The sequence below is a fragment of the Takifugu rubripes genome, chromosome 1, assembly GCF_901000725.2.
Source record: "Takifugu rubripes chromosome 1, fTakRub1.2, whole genome shotgun sequence".
Lineage (NCBI taxonomy): Eukaryota > Metazoa > Chordata > Actinopteri > Tetraodontiformes > Tetraodontidae > Takifugu > Takifugu rubripes.
In genome coordinates this window covers 18032540-18050194 of record NC_042285.1, presented here as the reverse complement: position 1 = coordinate 18050194, position 17655 = coordinate 18032540, and the positions used below count along the sequence as shown (strand labels likewise).

Sequence of the window (17655 nt, the reverse complement as noted above, 5' to 3'; positions counted from 1 at the left end):
AGGGGTGCAGCTTTAGACTCTAGCACCCTCCCCTTGACCCCATATGGGGAAAACCATCAAGAAATAGCCCCAATGCTTATCTAAGTGATAATTAATATTGCAATTACTGATTTTTTTCCATGCCTCCCACCCGTTGCCACACTGTTTTCCTAAGGGGTGTTGAGGGGTGTCTGTTTGTGCATATCTTATTGCTGACTGATGTTGAATCTAATCTAATCTAATGTTACACAAGCCTTGTGTTCAAGCCCAGGTGTTGAACAGCCTCTGAGTTCAGAGGCCACGTGTGGTTTCTCTGTAAACTCCTCCGTCCTCTGATCACACTGGCTGACTAATCCCAGTGTGTTGTTTAAGTGTGGAGTTGTGGGTGCCTGTTTGCGCATGCGCGTGTGTGTTTAACTAGCCGCCCACACATCAGATTGCAGAAGAAAAGGACAACTGCCCGACATGGCCATCGTGTTTGTCCTTATCCTACGCACCAGCCTGCGTGCAAGTGTGCCCAACAGCCATCTGAACAACAAGCCCTCGCTGAGCGTTCTTACTTACGATACTCCCATATACCCTCACCTCACTGTCCCGAAAGCTCTGGGAGAGTCACCATGCTGGCAGAAGTAGAGATGCGAGCCTCCGCGTTTGGCAGGAGGCATCCATTCCCCGTGCTGTTGTGATGTGGTAACAGAACCAGAACGAAGCCAGGGTGAATTTTCCACAGAGCAACACTCTCATTTTTCCATTATTCACTGCTACCACACAGGAGAATAGAAGAAAAGGTTTGTGTTCAAATGTGTGACACCAGAAAAAAAACTATGTTTGGCAGAAAGTGGATTTGAAGAAAAAGAAAGCAAGATGGATGGTGAAAAATGACAGAGTAGAGGAAATGGGGGAAAGAGTGGAATGGGGAGGGTAAAGGCTGTGTTGGAAAGGGACGCTGAATGGAGTGTGTGACCAATAAATGATGAGCTCCTTCTCTCAACTCCAATCTGATTGGTTCCATCTCCCTGAGGCATTACCCACAATACAGCTGGCAATAGGGTGTCTTCTAAATGGTCCCTGCCTGATGTGACTCCCGAGGTTAATGCAGTTACTAACCACCGTACAGATCCAAACGCAATTAGCCAGCACAAATTGAGGAGGCCAAGTGAGAAATGGAGGACAAAGCAAGAGACGAGATGTAGGATTTTCAATTAAGGATGAAAAATGCCATCAGGTGCCTCATAGATTTATATTCAATTCATGGCACAGATTATACTTTTCTTTTAGTGAAGCGAAGCAATCTTTTCATCAGATGCAAACCTGACCCAGATGCGAGCCAGACATATAGAAGGCAATGTCTACTCAAGGTTAAAATGCAAATAATTTATTTTGAATGCGAGTATTTCGGAAAAGGGCAGAGAAGGAGTGTTTTTTTTTTCTAGTGGAGCTGTGCAGTGCCAAGCATACAGAGCGAGAATAGCTGAATCACGATTCTGCTGAGCTCAGCGTGTGTGTGTGTGTGTGTGTGTGTGTGTGTGTGTGTGTGATTTGGTCCCTTACCATTCTTTTCACGAGGGATTCGGCGCTGCCAAGTTGCACTCCTCCACTTCACTTAATGAGATGGACAGAATGTGGAGATGTCATCTTACATTCTATCTTATACACTTGTTGTCATGGAAACCACACCTCCCTTTACCCCCCCCCCCCCCCCCCACTCTCTCTCTCTCTCCCTCCATCTTCCTTCTCATGTGTATCATGCTTGCTACCACCAGTTCAAAGCTCCAGCCTCAGTTTTAGCTGCAGACTTTAGTTTTAGTTTGAACTCCAGAATGCGGCGGTCATGGAGATTTGTGCTTTTGTGTTCCCATTAAACTTGCGTTTGTGTAGCCTTGTCAGTGGGATCAGTGGTTGATGTGCTTAAGCATAAGATTGGAGGCAAATAATAAAATAATCAATCAAATGGATAGAAATGTACTCGATTTAAAGGTGAACAGAGGAAAGGAAGTGTAAGGAAGCAGAAAAGAGAATTTGTGTCGCCTTGTATTGATTGGGATCAGTAGCCTGTGTGAAAGTATTTTATCTTCCTTGTCTTTTCTAACATTGCGTGCGTGTGTGTGTGTGTGTGTGTGTGTGTGTGTGTGTGTGTGTGCGCGCTCGCACTGAGACACACACTGGTTCCGTGGCACAGATTTTATCACCACATCGGACCTGCCATGTCCTCACACTTCTCCTCTGCCGTAGCAAAAAGGGCTTCTGGGTTGCTCCACACGACCCAGCGTGCAACGCCAAATGCTCCACACACACACACACACAGACAGAAGCACAGACACAGGCACACACTTGAGTGAGCTGTCGCCCAGGACAGATGTCACAATCGTAATTGATTCTGGTAAAGATGGTGCAATTATAAAACACAATTTCTACTGAATATTTCAGAAGATGGCAGCAAATCATTGAAGCAAATAACATACATGCTGGTTAAAAAAGACATACAGTTATAATGTGTTCTAGAAGGGAACACTATCATGCTGTATTCACGATGTGCATGTGTAGGGTAGACCGGTGCAACGCACACGCATTTTAATGGCTGTGTTTATCGCAGCTATTTATAGCTGAATGTTAAAATAACCCAAAGGAAATTTCATTTTTAGGACTAATATTTTTTTTAATGAAAAAGGCAGAAATGTTTGCCTTGTAAAGATGGTCACAAGTGACATTTCCATGTTAGTACTCCAAGCCCTTTGCATGAAACGTACACAGAGTATATATGTATATTCAGACTGAAGCAACTCCCCAGCTAAATGAGAGCATGCAGAGATCCAGTTGAACTGACTTCTGCTCACACTTCAGAATCTCTTCATCCAAAATTTTCAAAGCCAATTAGTGTTTGAGACCAATTAAGTGGCTGATGCCATTAAAACTGAATATAAATGCACTTATAGCTCAAAGGCGAGCAGATTTTTCCTGTTAACCCTCCAAAACCTAAAAATGACTTCAGAGATGGTTTGAATTTTTTATCACCCACACTATTTAGCTTAGCTAATGAGCAAGGATTTAATAAGTTAAGGTGTGTGTGTGCTTGCGTGTTTCTGTACATTGGTGTGTGTTGACTGCCTATGTTTATTAATGTTTACATAATGGGCTAAAGATGCAGCAAAGCTTCTGTAGTCAATTTGATTAGCTTAGCTAAGCGCTAACCCTCGGGGATCTAGTGCCTCTTCTCTGTAAGATTAACCGAAGAGCCTCAGCCAGTCTGAATATGAATTCAGCGTTAATATGGATGCGAGTAGATATGATAATTAGTGTTTGTGTTCACGTTGTTCAAATGTGTGCCAGTTAGGAGTGGAACTTGCGCCGGCATGGCTCCAGGACTCATGGGTGGTAAAGGGCACTCAGGTTGCCCCTGATTGTTTGATGTTGAAGGCTGCTTTGAAGCCTTATCTAAGCACTTAAAGGGGGCAGCAGGTTTTCCTGGTTCATGCGTACATCAGATTTGGCACGGACACAAATACACAGAGAGGCATCAAAATCCATTTATGCACATATAAAAGGATGCACAGTTATTGGCTCTCATCTTTTCCCTCTAGAAGCAGGTTATTCCAAGACTCCTGCTGCGAAGTATATTTATTTCACTAGGCTTATCTTGTGGCGAGGACGAATGTACATTTTTATTGTCTCCATGCCAACAACCACGGGTTGGCACAGTTGTATATTAAGACAGATGACACATCTCTGATTCTTCTTTGTATTAAACAAAAGCTACTGATTGGCACTTCGGTCCCGTGCTGTAAATAACATCTGGAGTTTGTAAAATGACACCTCGAAAACCATAGCGATCCATCATGACTTTTGACCTTTGTTCCCATGTCATAAAGCAGTAGGAGATGGATGGATGGACATATTTAGGTGCAGAAACATCAACGAGGGGCTTCTTCCTCTAACACATCCCACCGCTAGAGTTTACCACAAACACCAGGCTTTAACCACTTTATTCCTTTCTGTTGTAGTTACACTTAAAAAGTTCATTTTCAATAAAAGGTTTAGAACTTGAGTGGGGGCTGAAGAGCTCATCATCGGCCAATCTAAAGTGGCCACTGAAAGTAAGGTCGAGACTTATAGATTAAACCTGATTTTGTTAAAGCAGTGAGGGTCAAATCATTTATACATTTAATCTGTAGCACAGAATAGAATAACGCACACTGATACACTGTAAAGCTGTCTTATTTACGTACTTAAAACCCATCTTTGTACTCACAAAGCAGCACAACGTCTGGCCTCTGCAGCACACATATACTCTTTGGGTCTGTTGCATACATTTGTTCTGGCATGTCTGAGCTCAGTCCGACAGTCCAGGACAGCGGGCTTTTCCCCCAGAACAGAACTCGTCCTTGCGGCCCTGATGACACACTTGTGTTAAGTACATAACATTAAAGCAGCAGGATAGAGACCGTGGCAGGAAAGAGCAGCTGGAAAATGACTTGTCTCATTTCCTGTATGTTTTCAAATAACACGGCACAGCAGCCTGAAGAGTTTGTTTACCTTTTGCATGAAAGCTAAAGAGCGCATTGTTTGCCTCTCCACATTTGATATTTCACCGTAAAAGCGATAGAAAGGCAGAGTTTTCACCAGCTGAGACTTAATGGCTCCTTCAGCCCAAAGCAAACGCGTGAAGAGGCTTCGTAGTGAGGCTGATATTTGAAAGAAAACAGACATATGAGAGCTGAAGACAGAGACTTTGTGAAAGATCTCTCTGATCTCCACCCTTGAGAATGGAGTCTCAGTCACCCCAGCTTTGCTCCTTGACCGAAGTGTCCCTTTCTGGCTTTGCTGCCACTGCAGTACATCAGGAGCACAGCCCAGAACGGCCGAACTGGCAGCAGAAATGAAAATCAGCTCAGCGCGGCTCGGTTCACTGTGGTCAAAAGCACCAGTGGAAAAGTCCCCATATGCCGCCACCTGTTCCCCCAGAGTGCACGGCAGAGAATGTGGGTGGAGTGAGGGGTGGGCGGCTGTTTGTGCTGGTGATTGTCTGGGTCTGCGTGCTTGAATGAGAGAGGGGATGTAAAGTTGGCATATGCCTAATTCCCCTCAGTGCTGGCAGCTCAGACAGACAGTTGCGTCCTCATCTGCTGCCCGGCTGGACGGCTGCCTGGTAATTGAGCCCTGCAAACCTCCCCTGGCCACGCTTGTTTTTTTCCGATACCCCATCCCTCATAAGCTGGTTTTTCATTACTCTGTTTTTTTTAATGCACGTTTTGAAGTGTCACATCAGAAAAGGGTGATGGAAATGCCAAATCCTCTGATTTTTTTCTATCTCTTGGAGGTGACCTCTGGGAAAGAGTGGATGTCTAAAAAAACTAGTTGGAAAAGCATTTGTGGATGAAGTTCTGAAGACAGGACGGCTGTTTCCACTGGTGGCATCCTTCCAGTTTTCCATAACTGCAGGATGTCTTCTTGATAGCTGTGTGTATGGCTAATGTTAGCATAGCAGAGACTACAAACACTAGCTGCCCAGTTGTAAATAATTGGATCAGATCTCTTTCCATTTCCTTTTCACTCCCCGTTTTCCCCCTTGTGTTGCTTTGACTGTAACCTTGGCTTCTTCTACACAGCCTCCTTAATCCACATTTCTTTTATGCTTTCAAGAGATCTCCATTTCACAGATAGAATAAAGAAATGTCATCCACCCCTGGCCATATTCAGCAGGTATACATGTCCTCCATCCTTCATGTGTTCTGTACATCAGAGTACTGGTATTTACAAATCTTACAGTGTGGTTTTATTACAGTTAAACAGGATTGTATCGACTAAAATTTTCCCTTTTTTATGCAAGAAGGCAGCAAAAACAACCCAAAAACAAAGCTGTGAGGTGACTAAAGGATGTTTTGCAAGGTTAAATATACAGGCGCGCACACACACACACACACACACACGCACACACACTTCTTTCTTACTTCTATCTTTGCGAGGACCTACATTGGTAGAACGCATTTCCCATACCCTTACAGTTGTCTGAACCTAAACCTTAACCATAAAATCAAGTTTACACCCGATACCCCTAAAATGTCCTCATTTTACTAGTAAAAGAAACAAAAAGCATGGTCTGGTCCACACTATATAGCATGTACAACAACACACACGCTCACCAAGAAATGGTCAGATGGCTGGGGCTATAACTGGTTCCATCCTCAGGGAAGACTTTAATTGGTCACAGTGCTCTACCATCTGGGGCCGGAGCGATGGATGGAGCGGGGCATGAAGGGAGAGGTGGGAGCTCTTGTGAGCAGAATGGAGAGAGGGGGGAAAACAGGGAGGCGAGACAGTAAGTGCAGCGAAGGGATGGAGCTTATTAGTTTTAACACTCACACCTCCAGTTATATTAGAATCATAACAGACTTGATAAATGCTGTTTATAAAGAGCAAGTGGCAGAGTGTGTTTTGGTGCAAATGACTGCACATTGTGTTCATGTGTTCCCATATGTGCCTCTAGATATTAGCAGGGAAGTGTTGGTGTGTGCAAGCAGTGATTTGACTCGGGGTGTGTGTGTGCCGATGTTGTCAAACAGACCAAACCTCTGCACATAGACTAACAACATTCAGGATGGCATCAATGAAGATGACAAACGGGCAGATGCAGGGGGGCATCTGTAGCCATTTCTCTATTTTTGAGCTCCGAGTGTTTGCTGTAATTATGAGCAGATGGAAAACGTCAAAGGGAAGCATGACAGATGAAGCAGTGGAGAAAGTGGGTCTGAAACCGGTGAGAGAAATGCATGGAAAGGAAGAGTGAGGGTGACGCTGTATTAGCGGGAGCAATATTTTGTATCTTTAGGCTTGATGAGTAAATCTTTGATGCTGTAAAGGATTTCAGTCAGTGATAGCTTTGCACACAGCTCTTCTCAAAAGCTCTTAGGAAGATTTGTCTTTCATTCTCCCACCTCTCTGCAGACTACCCCTCCTCTCACGCCTTGCCTTTTTAATCTCCCGTTTACTCTCCATCTTCAACACTCAGGCTCATTTCCTGGCCAGGCCTTAGTGAGAGGTTGTGTCATAGTGTGTGTGTGTGTGTTTAAATACCTCTATGTGCACGCATATTTGCCCATGTTTGGTGTGTATTATTCAGTCTTAAATCCTCAGCTTCTGCCTTTGTATAAACAGCGTCTCATATTTGAAAGCTCCTTCCAACCGCAGGTTCCTCTTATCGCAACATTCAGCCTTTAAACTCCACATCACCATTCTCTTGCCACAATAACATTCCCACTCTTTCTTTTCTTACTTTCTTATTCTGCTGTGCCTCTTACTAACCATTTAAACCACCCAGGAAAAAAGACATAATTCCGAAAATATATATTGCTGAAATACAGGAAAAAGGCCCAAAAAGCATGGTCCTCTGTATTGGCGTCCAATATTCAGCAATGATGAATAAAAGTCCCAACTGAAATTGGGCCTTTAAGCTTCATGAATGAGCCTGAAAAGTTTTGGTTAATCCACAGATTGCTATGCTAGCTGACGCAGCCACGTAAGAATATGGCCAAAATGTCGCTCTTCGTACAAAACCTAAGCTATCATAAAATAATGCAAATAAATCCGGTCTCTCACTATTTCTACAGAGGACGTTTGGATTTTAGTATTCAGGAAATTATTAGGAAAATAATGGATCCGTGAAATAGATCAATGAATGAAGGGGAGATCTGCCTGAAACACTTTAAAAACATGCTGTGTAATTATAATGGGAATTCTACGATAGTCCTGGCAATCTATATTCATGCGGATTGCAACAATGTGCTTATCCAGTAATTTCTGGAAGGATAATGTTCTCTCTCACTCTCAAAAAAAAAGTTAATAAGCAGTACAACCCTTAGGACTATGTGTGATTCGGTGAGTAGGCTGAGTCACAGCTCTGTTTGGGCTGGCGGTGTGGAGACTACTGTGTGAGAGCAACCGTCCCCTCTGGCTCTTCTGTGTGTTGTTGGGTGGGTGTGTCTGCAGAGTAGGCGAGAGAGAGAGAGATTCATTTTGGTTTGCCTCTGCTACCCTTCGGTATAACGAGCTGCGACTGCCACGGGCGGCTAGCTGTGTTTCTCCGGAGCAGATGTTACTCCCTCTGCTAGTTGACGGCCCCCTCGGATTAAAAAAAAACATGCAAGAGGGTCATTGTCTGACTGACGTGCAGAATACAAGATGCTCGGGGATCAGCTTGCGATAAAGACCGCTAAGAGGAGGAGAGAGACTGAGAAAAACAGAAGAAGTGATAATTGGATACTCAGAGGCAGCTATCACCCAGCGCAAGAGAAAGTCGGCAGATAATGTCCTAGAACTCTGTGTGGATGGGAGTCAGGGAAGAGGGTGGGTGCATGGGGGGGAAATGGGACACATAAAGAATGACAATGAATATATTTCTGCATATGCAATGCAATATATAATGAAGAGGTCCATTTTCTTTTATTGTGACCCCCGTGAGATGGCTCAGACACTGGTGTTCCATTAGCAGACCTCACAGCTCCAAACTGAGAATCTACCAACAGTGCCTGCAAGATCTCATATCCTTTCACCACTTTCCCACTCTCCCTTCTTACATTCATTTTATTTGGTCACAGTTTTAGCAGACAGGATGAGGTGTGTTATGAAGGGAAGAACTGATTATCTAAGATTAAAATGGGAGGCATTTGCCTCAAAACGGAGCATATGTGCTATAATTATTTTAGGATTCATGGTGCCTGTTGGTTTGCACATTTCAATTATATTTTGTGCAAATAGGGACAGCAATGCTACATTAGCATGGCGATTGTTTTATAGGGATAAGGGGTTATTTTCTTTATACGACAGTTGGGAGCAAACACAGAAAATAGGAAAGGCGAGCAAGTTTTAGTCAAAGCTGATTCGGTCCTCTGATATGATCTAAATCTAGAATACTTTGGAAAAATCCAAGTTTTACAGAACTAATTGGATTTTCAGAGACACCGTTAAGTGAATAATGGATGTAATCATCCTCCCGAAATCTGTAAATGTGCCTTTGTGAGAAAGTCTTGGACGGTTTTGCCTCCCTTTCACAAATGAATGTGACGCGTGAGTTAAACATTTATACGCTCACTCTGTGTGTCACATTGAATTCGGCATCGTGGGAGTCAGTCCTCACTCAGAGCTGTGCCGTTGTCCAGTATTTGTAGACTGAGGCCACCAACCGGAGGTGAGAGTTTTTAACTTGGAATCATCTCAACTGCTGAACACAAACAAAAATGGAAAATACTCTCAGACAGATGAGTACAAAGCTGTGGACAACTGGCTCGGGTCCATGTTGACGTCTGCATCATCTCCAGATACACTAGAGACGTGTTTACAGTGTTTTGGAGAACCAATTACAGCTCACACCAGGGGAACTATTTCAAGAACTGAAGTGACAAAACTAGCCCAACAGTGGCTTCTTTTCTGGGGTTGGGAAAATTAGCATACACTCTACCAAATATACAAGAAGTATTGATATTTGTCCGACGCTGTGAGCTCTGAACTCCACAGCCCATCACTCGGTCCCTTCCTCTTTAGCATATGTATTTTTTAATAGCATGGACTCCGGCTTTGGCCCATTTCCATTTTTCTGTGCGAGTGATTACACACTGAGCGTTCAGAGGCTTTTAGAGCTTCCAGGTGTTCCTGTTTGTAACAGTGTTCTGATGGAAATATAAACTCCTGTCCTTGGCAGTTCACACTGCAGAGCTTCAGATCGCTTCTTCAAGCAGGAGTTAAATTAGTCCAGCTGACCGGTGCTCGTATAACTGAAGTCATCCCAGCAGAACAGGGTGGAAGCTTTTCGCTGCTGTGAACAGCCCCCAGGATGGTAAAAATCCAGCCCCTAAGCAGTCATTTATGCTTTTAAGGAAGGGTTGATCAATAGGGCACCGTTAAATTATTCTGCATTTGTAACCGCCTGCTTCATTAGCTTCCAACCATATTTTAACAAGGCTTTTGAAAATCTTGACAGAAAGAGGAAGTACCTTGAATTTAGGCTAAATTCTTGACCACTGGTTCCAGTATAACTTTGCCAGTGGAGGTAGATTTGCATCATTTTACTGATCAAGAAGAACAAATCTGGATTAATCAAAGGTGTTAAAAACAGTGTTCATCACAGAATGTGCCTGCTCATACATCTCTGTTACCTAAGACGCCCACTTCATGTGTATTATCATAGAAGTTATCACAATAATAAAGAAACTTCTGGTCCAAAGCTTCACAGGCAGGTGCCATCTCAGCTGGCAGCGCTCTGACCTTAAACCATTACAAATCGTATATCTCTGGGTTAGTAAATAACACACAAATAATGCAAAAATACAGAAACAAGAGGAGTGTTCTGCCCTGTATTTTATTCAGTAAGGTATCAGACTCATCTGATCTTGAGTGTGTGTTCTATTATGGATGTATTCCACCCCCTGCTGTGGAAGCGGATCCCACAACACAGACCTCAGCCCCAGTCTGGCCCCTTTCTTCTCTGTTAAAAAGAGCTCCCACATGCCTCTTTTCTGACTCCAAGGTGTGATCCTCAGCCTGCCCTGTCTTTGCTCTTGTGCTCTGTATCCTGGGCTTCTTATCATGCATGTTCTGGGGCACGGAGTGCACGCCTCAGTTTATCACAGTTTCTTTTACTGGTTATTCGGTGTTTTGTTTCAAGACCAACAGGACTCTCCAGTCTCATGAGAAAGTGTTTTGTGTCTCTAGATTTCTACTTTTTCCTCCTACTTTGCCCTCCTCTCTCCTCTCAGCCGTAGCCAGTCGAACCCTTCCATCCTTCATTCTGACTCATCAGCAGTTCTGAGAGAAGAACAAAGGAGTGAAGGCTGTAAATAGGCGAAATGATGGATAATAGGTTTGGAAAAGGCGGGTGTAGGCACACTTTCCGCATTCACACACCTCCCTTCCGCGTCATGTTGTTGAGGCGTCGTCTGCTTAATGGTGGACAAACATAATTGGAGCTGAAAATCGCCCACTTGTGATGTTTCCCCTCTCAGCAGTTGTCTCAGTTTCAGAGTAATTAACAATAATTACTCAACTGGCTTTGCCAAGTGGCCGTTTGCTGTGTGTCTATGCTACGTGGCTGCGTGCGTGCGTGTAAGTGTGTCTCAAACATACACACTTAAGGCCATTACATGCTGAAAGCATGACACACTTCAGCTGTGGCGGAAGGCTGGCAGCGCTAGCAGAAGGCTGCTACAAATGACACACACCTAATGCTGGGACTCCATCTCACACTTGATTCTCACACTGTGAAGCAGCAGTATAACATTGATCAGTTTCAGCTGATACACCCTCTTTCATTCCTCAGTTATCTCTAGCCTTCGGTCCTTTGAGGTGCTTTCCCAGTTGCAGGAACTGTTTTCACATGTCAAGACTGGCCTGTGTTTCAAAGATGGCTCCCCAAAGTCCAAAGGTGTTCGGGTTTGCTGATTTAATTGTAGTATTGTTTTTGTTTCCTATAAAGCAGGTTACCGTGTGGCCATATGTGGAACGCCCAGTGTTGCCAGCTGTGTGGAAAGAGAGTAGAACAAACTTAGATTTCAGTGTATGTGTGTAATTGCTGGGTTTTGTTATTCGTCCATTTTACTAATGCCGATAATTCTACATGTAGCAGAAACTCAACCTTTAAAAGAGGAAGGTACTTCATTGAAAAGGTGTTCTATTACTCCTTATTATGGACTGGATTTGACTGGTTTGTGAGCCTTGCCAGAGTGTAACTTGCTTCTGACAGGTGGGTCATCATCTTGATCCAGGCGGTTGTGGTGCCGACTGTGGCCTCAGCCTGCTCTGATTGTCTTGTCACTTGGCTGGTTTGAGTTGTACTTCTGGCGACGAAGACTGCACGCTGTTCTGGTTGGCCTGAATGGTCAAAACTGCCGCGGGCGATGATTGTCCCAAAAAATGTCTTCTGCTATTAATCCAGACCTTGTCCCCTGCTCTCATGCTATACTGGGTTTTAAGGATTAAAGGGGGAGAATACATACAGCAGAGGATTGATTTATGTATTGCATCTATTATGCACAATGTTTCAGGTTGTTCTTATAATCATTCTGGCCAAATCCCAAACCATTAAACTCTACAGTGCCCCACACTTCCCAAATAACAATAACGGCTCAGCTAATAGCATCCAACTCTAAACAAACAAACAATAAAGAGTTATGAGCCAAGCATCACTGATGCAAATACTAACATATAAGCTAAAGCTTAAGCCAAAGACAGTTGGACATTCTGTCAAAGTTCAGGAAATAATGACTACACAGACTATTCTAAATAGCTGGCCACGATGCAAAATAATGGCACAGAGAAGACGAGAGCTCCATGATGTGAGCGTGGTGTAGCTATGCATATGCGGCTCCAGATATTCTAAAATGAGTCGTAAAATAGTGAAAAAAGTCGTTGTCCGTAATAGTTCCTCTTGACAGAAATACCAGCCACACAATCTGTCCGTATTCCTGTTGCCATGGCAACAAAAGGCACGAAAAATACAATCAAATGATATGTGTGTGTGGGTGCCTAGCGGTGTTTGGGCTATTTAAAGGAGAGAGCGTGTGGTTGTGTGGGCCAGAACATTTGTAGCAGTGGTAACATCCAGAGGGCAGCACGAATCTTTCCAGTTCATTCAGTCGTCATCTTCCTCCCTCAGCTGCAGCCGACAGCGTAACGAAACCACCCCGGTTTGATTCCTGCTTGTTTACTCTCTCTGTCACAAATCTTTTCTCCTGCTGCCACTTCAACAGCCGTCACATGCAAAAAGTGCAGATCAAACTTCATGAATTATTTCCGCCCTCCCTTCCCCCATGTCATATTTGTGAAATCTCCTTTTCCCTGACTTTTGTGTTCTGGTGTTCTCCCACACACTCTATCCCCGTGTGCCTGGACTTTAAAGGCCAGCTCGAGGTATGACAACCGTCACTCACTTCAGCGAGGCGAGAGTAAGAGAAGATCTCAAAAGCAAGCAGATGAAAGCAGAAATTGCAGATGAGGTAGAGCAGGAAGAGAGTAGTTTTAAAGATTCATAAAGGATCGACAGCTTCTATGTCAGTCAAAAAAAAAAGAACACATTTTCTTCATATCCACACATGAAAAGCTCCTAAATCGTAATGCGATTGGCTGATTATTCAGGGTAAAAAGGATTTAATGGCGCCACTTTCCGATTTCTGTCGCTTCTAATGTCATCCAGATGAGGAATGTGACACTAAATCCTTCATAAACTGGTGAAACTGTTTATTTTCTGCTGACAAGTGTACAGCTTTAGTGCAGAATCGACATTCAAAAGGGTCAACCTGATGTAGGAGCACATATATGGATTTGAAATAAGTTTCACTAAAATTTGTCAAGATTTAAGATGGCATTTAGTGCTAAGAAGAAATCTGAATGGACATTTTCCAGTTATATAATGAGATATGACGAGGTGTAAAGATGTTTTGTGGTTATTTTTAGACAAAATTAATTATTATATCTAATAAATACATATGACACTGCTGTTTTCTTGTTTCCAAAAACCTTTTAACCCACTCACAAACTCATTAGCAACATATAAATGACAGTGGTCGTGCTTATTGAAGTTTTGTCCAGCGGACCCAGACTGCTTATAGGGGCGTTTGTGTGGGTTTAGAACTTTAAAGACAAACCTTTCATTTTCTCAGATTTCAAGCCATTTCTCTGATCTAGCCCAGTATGGGGGGGTGTGATTAAAGATTAAAACTCTTGATGGCCCCTGATGCCACTGAAGCCCCAACATTTTGCAGGCTTGGACTGTGAGGCCGTGGTTGACATAATTCCGGGGCCTTTTTTGTGGAGAGTTCCTCATACTTCTGAGCTCTTGGCTTTTCTCTCGGTACTCCAAAGGGGTTAATTGTGATCTGTGACCCGTAGTTAGTAAGTGAACGTGAATTTGATCTGGTATTGATCATATAAAGTGGACGGTGAAATTAGCATTTGGAAAATAATGGGGAAAATTCTGAACTAATTTAAAACTTTTTTTTAGCTATAGGCCACAGATAAGATAAGATAATCAATGGGTAGCCATAATAAAGAAAACAATATCAGTGCTTTGTCCTCATAAATGATGAAAGTGAGTATGTGTACTTGTGGATGCTGTCTCATAGTGCTCCTAATCCTTTCCAGATTGAGGTCACTGGGGCTACTGGTGGATCTTGGTTTGTTTACCACCCCGGCTCGACCCTACGAAAATGGGTTTGGCTGGTGCTGATTGGATCCGTCAACAAGCGTGTTTGTGTGTATCTTTATGGCCCAGAGGACTTGAGATGAAGTCAGAGTGTTAAATACTTCTGCAGGAAACAAGCCACAAGGGAGGCGAAAACTCAGCACGGTGTCATTACATATCCACCTGGGGTGTGGTTGTTATAGTAACCACTGGCTGTCTCAGGGGGCCTCAGCATCATGGGGGAGGGTTGCTATGACAATGGCAGGCTGCATGGTAGGTGTGTTGTGATGAAGGTTCATCTACGTACTGTAAAGCTACCATTCGCTGCGTTTAGACTGAAAAGACTCAGGATCAGGTTTGCCACACAGGATTAAACCCCAAAAATGATTTATAAGTTACAAAGAACAATTTAAAAAAAAAATAAAAAAAATAATGAACAACTAACTTTACTCAACCTTAGCCTTATAGCATATTTTATACACCATCTTTGATCACAGAAAGTTCTAATTGATATAAATAGCAACCATTAGACAGTTTTCAAAATAAAGCATTAGACACTAAGCACATATAAGTCTGTATAATAATACACTTATGTTCATTATAATATAGTAGAGAACAGCTCATAAAAGAAGATAAATGTCGGTTGCTGTCCTTAAATGCCTTGTTCACTGCTGCTGGACGGTATGTTTTCTTCTAATGATGTCTGGACCTGTTTATCGACATCTGGACCTACTGTATGTCTCTAGACGGCTGCGTCTCATTAAAGTGCCCCGGTGTCTGACCCACCTGATTACTCCCTTTCTTTTCCCTGCTGCTACTGTTTTATCACTGTTTTCTATCTTTGAGTGTCTTGTTAAACTCCAGAACCCAGATGTCAAGCCTCTTTTCCCCACCTCCTCTCTCTCTATTTCTCAGATCTCTCTGCCTTTGTTCCGCCCTTTGTTTTATGTCATTAGTGTGTCTCTTCCTCTGTTTTTGTAATCCGCAGCTCTCCGTTTTATTCATGTTTTCGCGTGCAGAGACGCGAGCGGGGGCACCATGTTTGTGTGTACAAGCATGTAGTATGCACTTACACACATCATTTGATGACTGCAGGAGCACTTCCTTCCTGCAGTTTCTGTGTTTAGATGGCCCCGGAGAAATGATACAATACAGGGGCCCCCATGGATCAGCCTCGTCTGATGTAATTAACTACACCTCGGAACACATCTGACAGCCATAAAAAGTATTGTTATTTTTCTAGGCTTGAATCTCTTTTAATCCCTGATTATACCTCACATCAATATTCCAATGGTGACTAACTTAAAGAGAAGGCCAAAAATCCATCATGGAGCCTCCTGTGATCAGGTCAGCGCTCCACGTGCACTTTGATTGGTGCACATGAGACTTTCTGCAATTTTTTTTTTTTTTTACAAACAGCTGAAGAAGTCTTTTCAGCAACATTTACATTAATTTTGATGTATTTGAATTAATCTTGCTCCCAGCAGGAGCATTTGTGCAGCTGCACAGACTCCTGGAGGAATGCAAATGGAAAACGATAGCCTCCCTCTTTCAAATATTTCCAGGTGCAACAATTGCAGGTGACGCGAGGAGAACAGACTTCAAACATGCTGATTTATACACTTCCCAATCGGAATCCCTTAAGCACCCAAATCGCCAAAATATCTTGACATAGCACTTGACTAGCATAAACCCACATAAAGCGTTTCCATTGTCAGGGCTCTGAGAAGGGCTCACAGTCAGACTGCAGCGCTTCTCCCCTCCATTACTTCACAGGATCTCAGCCTTGCTTTGATGCTTGAATGGTTGCAGTCTATGCTACATGAGGTACCAACATGGACCCGGCGCTCACGGCCAAATCACAGAGGTCATGCATGACCTAAAGGGCAGGACAACAAACAGGATGGGATCCATATGTACAGCCACCAACTTCCAAATTTAAAGAGCTGGAACCTCTTCCTGGTTCTCAATAATGAGCATTGATATTAGGTCCAGCACGTTCTATTCTGCTCTTCTTTCTTTCTTTTGGTAAAAGTCCAAAAATACTTCTTTAATCCTCCTTTAAAGCTACAGTATATGTGGTTATTTCCATAAATGTGTGAAGTATTTCCAGCCTGTGTTTCTTAAATTGTCACATCCTTAAATCTCTGTTGCTTTTGTTGCTCTTGACTGTCCTTCTCTCTCATCTCTGCTGTTCTCAAACCATCTGGCTTCGAGTTCCTAATTTATTCTCAGTTTTCATTTGAAAAAGGAGACTTTAGCAACCTCAGTTTCAAGTTGCTATAAGATATTTATATTTGTGCGATTCTGAGATACTGTATATTTTGCAGAAAATTCTGAATATTTATGGACACAGGAAATATGAGTGTATGGACTATAACTCAAAAAAGTTACAGTTTGTTCATTTTATTGTTCACAGTCACCAATTTCTCCATCGTGTAGTTAGGAACTCAATTATATGAGCCAACCACCCAGGGAGCCCCCCCAAGAATTAATTTTCCACAAAGGCCATTTTTGTGGCTGCACCACAGCACCAGTAGGAACTGTGGTGTGATGCAAGCTGGCGGATGGCAACAATATTTAAGCTAAACTGGAAAATTGAGTTTCTGTTCCTTCGCTTTCCCGCCACAGCTCTGCCGTATGGTGTCTGCTCGGCAGCAAAGCTGCGGGGGGCAAAATTGCCTGTTGCCTTTAAGATTTCATTAGAGTGGCTGGACTCTGCTTTCTCTGCTTTTGCCTCTATTAGTCTCCATTTCCAAAAGTGTTTATAACCTGTGTTTTCACTGCATTTTAAAAATCCTGCTGATCTTTTATGCATTCAAGCCATGCACACTTACATCCCTGGTAGGTCTTTTTTTAAGTAGTTTAGATGCTTCCTATAAGCAGGGGCTAAATAATTTGCACAAAACCATTTTCTTTTGTATAATTACCATAGATCCATGTTCCTGTGGTGATATTGCTTCAGATAATTCTAGAAACTTTGAGGTCGTGCAAAATCTCATATAAACACTATAAAAACATAATTCATTTATTCATTTTACTTTATTCATTTGCACCTGTGTAAAAGAAGCCTGCACTCAATTCTGACCAATAAATATGTTTACCATTTCTTATACTGCATCATAGACAAGAAATGATTAAATGTATTAAAAGCTTTAATAAGAAAAGCCGCACAGAGGCCATTATGGAGGTGCTCTGTTTGTGATTTGGGGGGGACAAACTGTTGATATAATCGGTTTGTGTAACAGCAGACATTTCCTGTGGGGTTTAAAGGAATAGCATCAACGCAAGATGACATATAAAAGTCATGCACTGAGGAGGAAATAGAGGGCAGTCACCTCCATTAACATGTGTTTTTGCTGCAGTTAATCAGATTTTGAACACAGTTTACAGCACAGTGCCTATTTACATTTTCCCTTCCACAACAGTAGAGGTTGTGCCCTCTGTGTTTAACAGTAAAAGCTAGAGTGTTTCTTATAGATGGGTAGAGTATTTGGATAACACAGCATTGAACA

General features: G+C 42.8%; 1 protein-coding gene across 1 annotated transcript in view; it reads left to right on the top strand.

Moving 5' to 3' along the window:
* Positions 1–17655, top strand: part of igsf3 (immunoglobulin superfamily, member 3) — a 60848-nt gene that overhangs the window by 19922 nt on the left and 23271 nt on the right. The gene's annotated exons all lie outside the window — the stretch shown is intronic.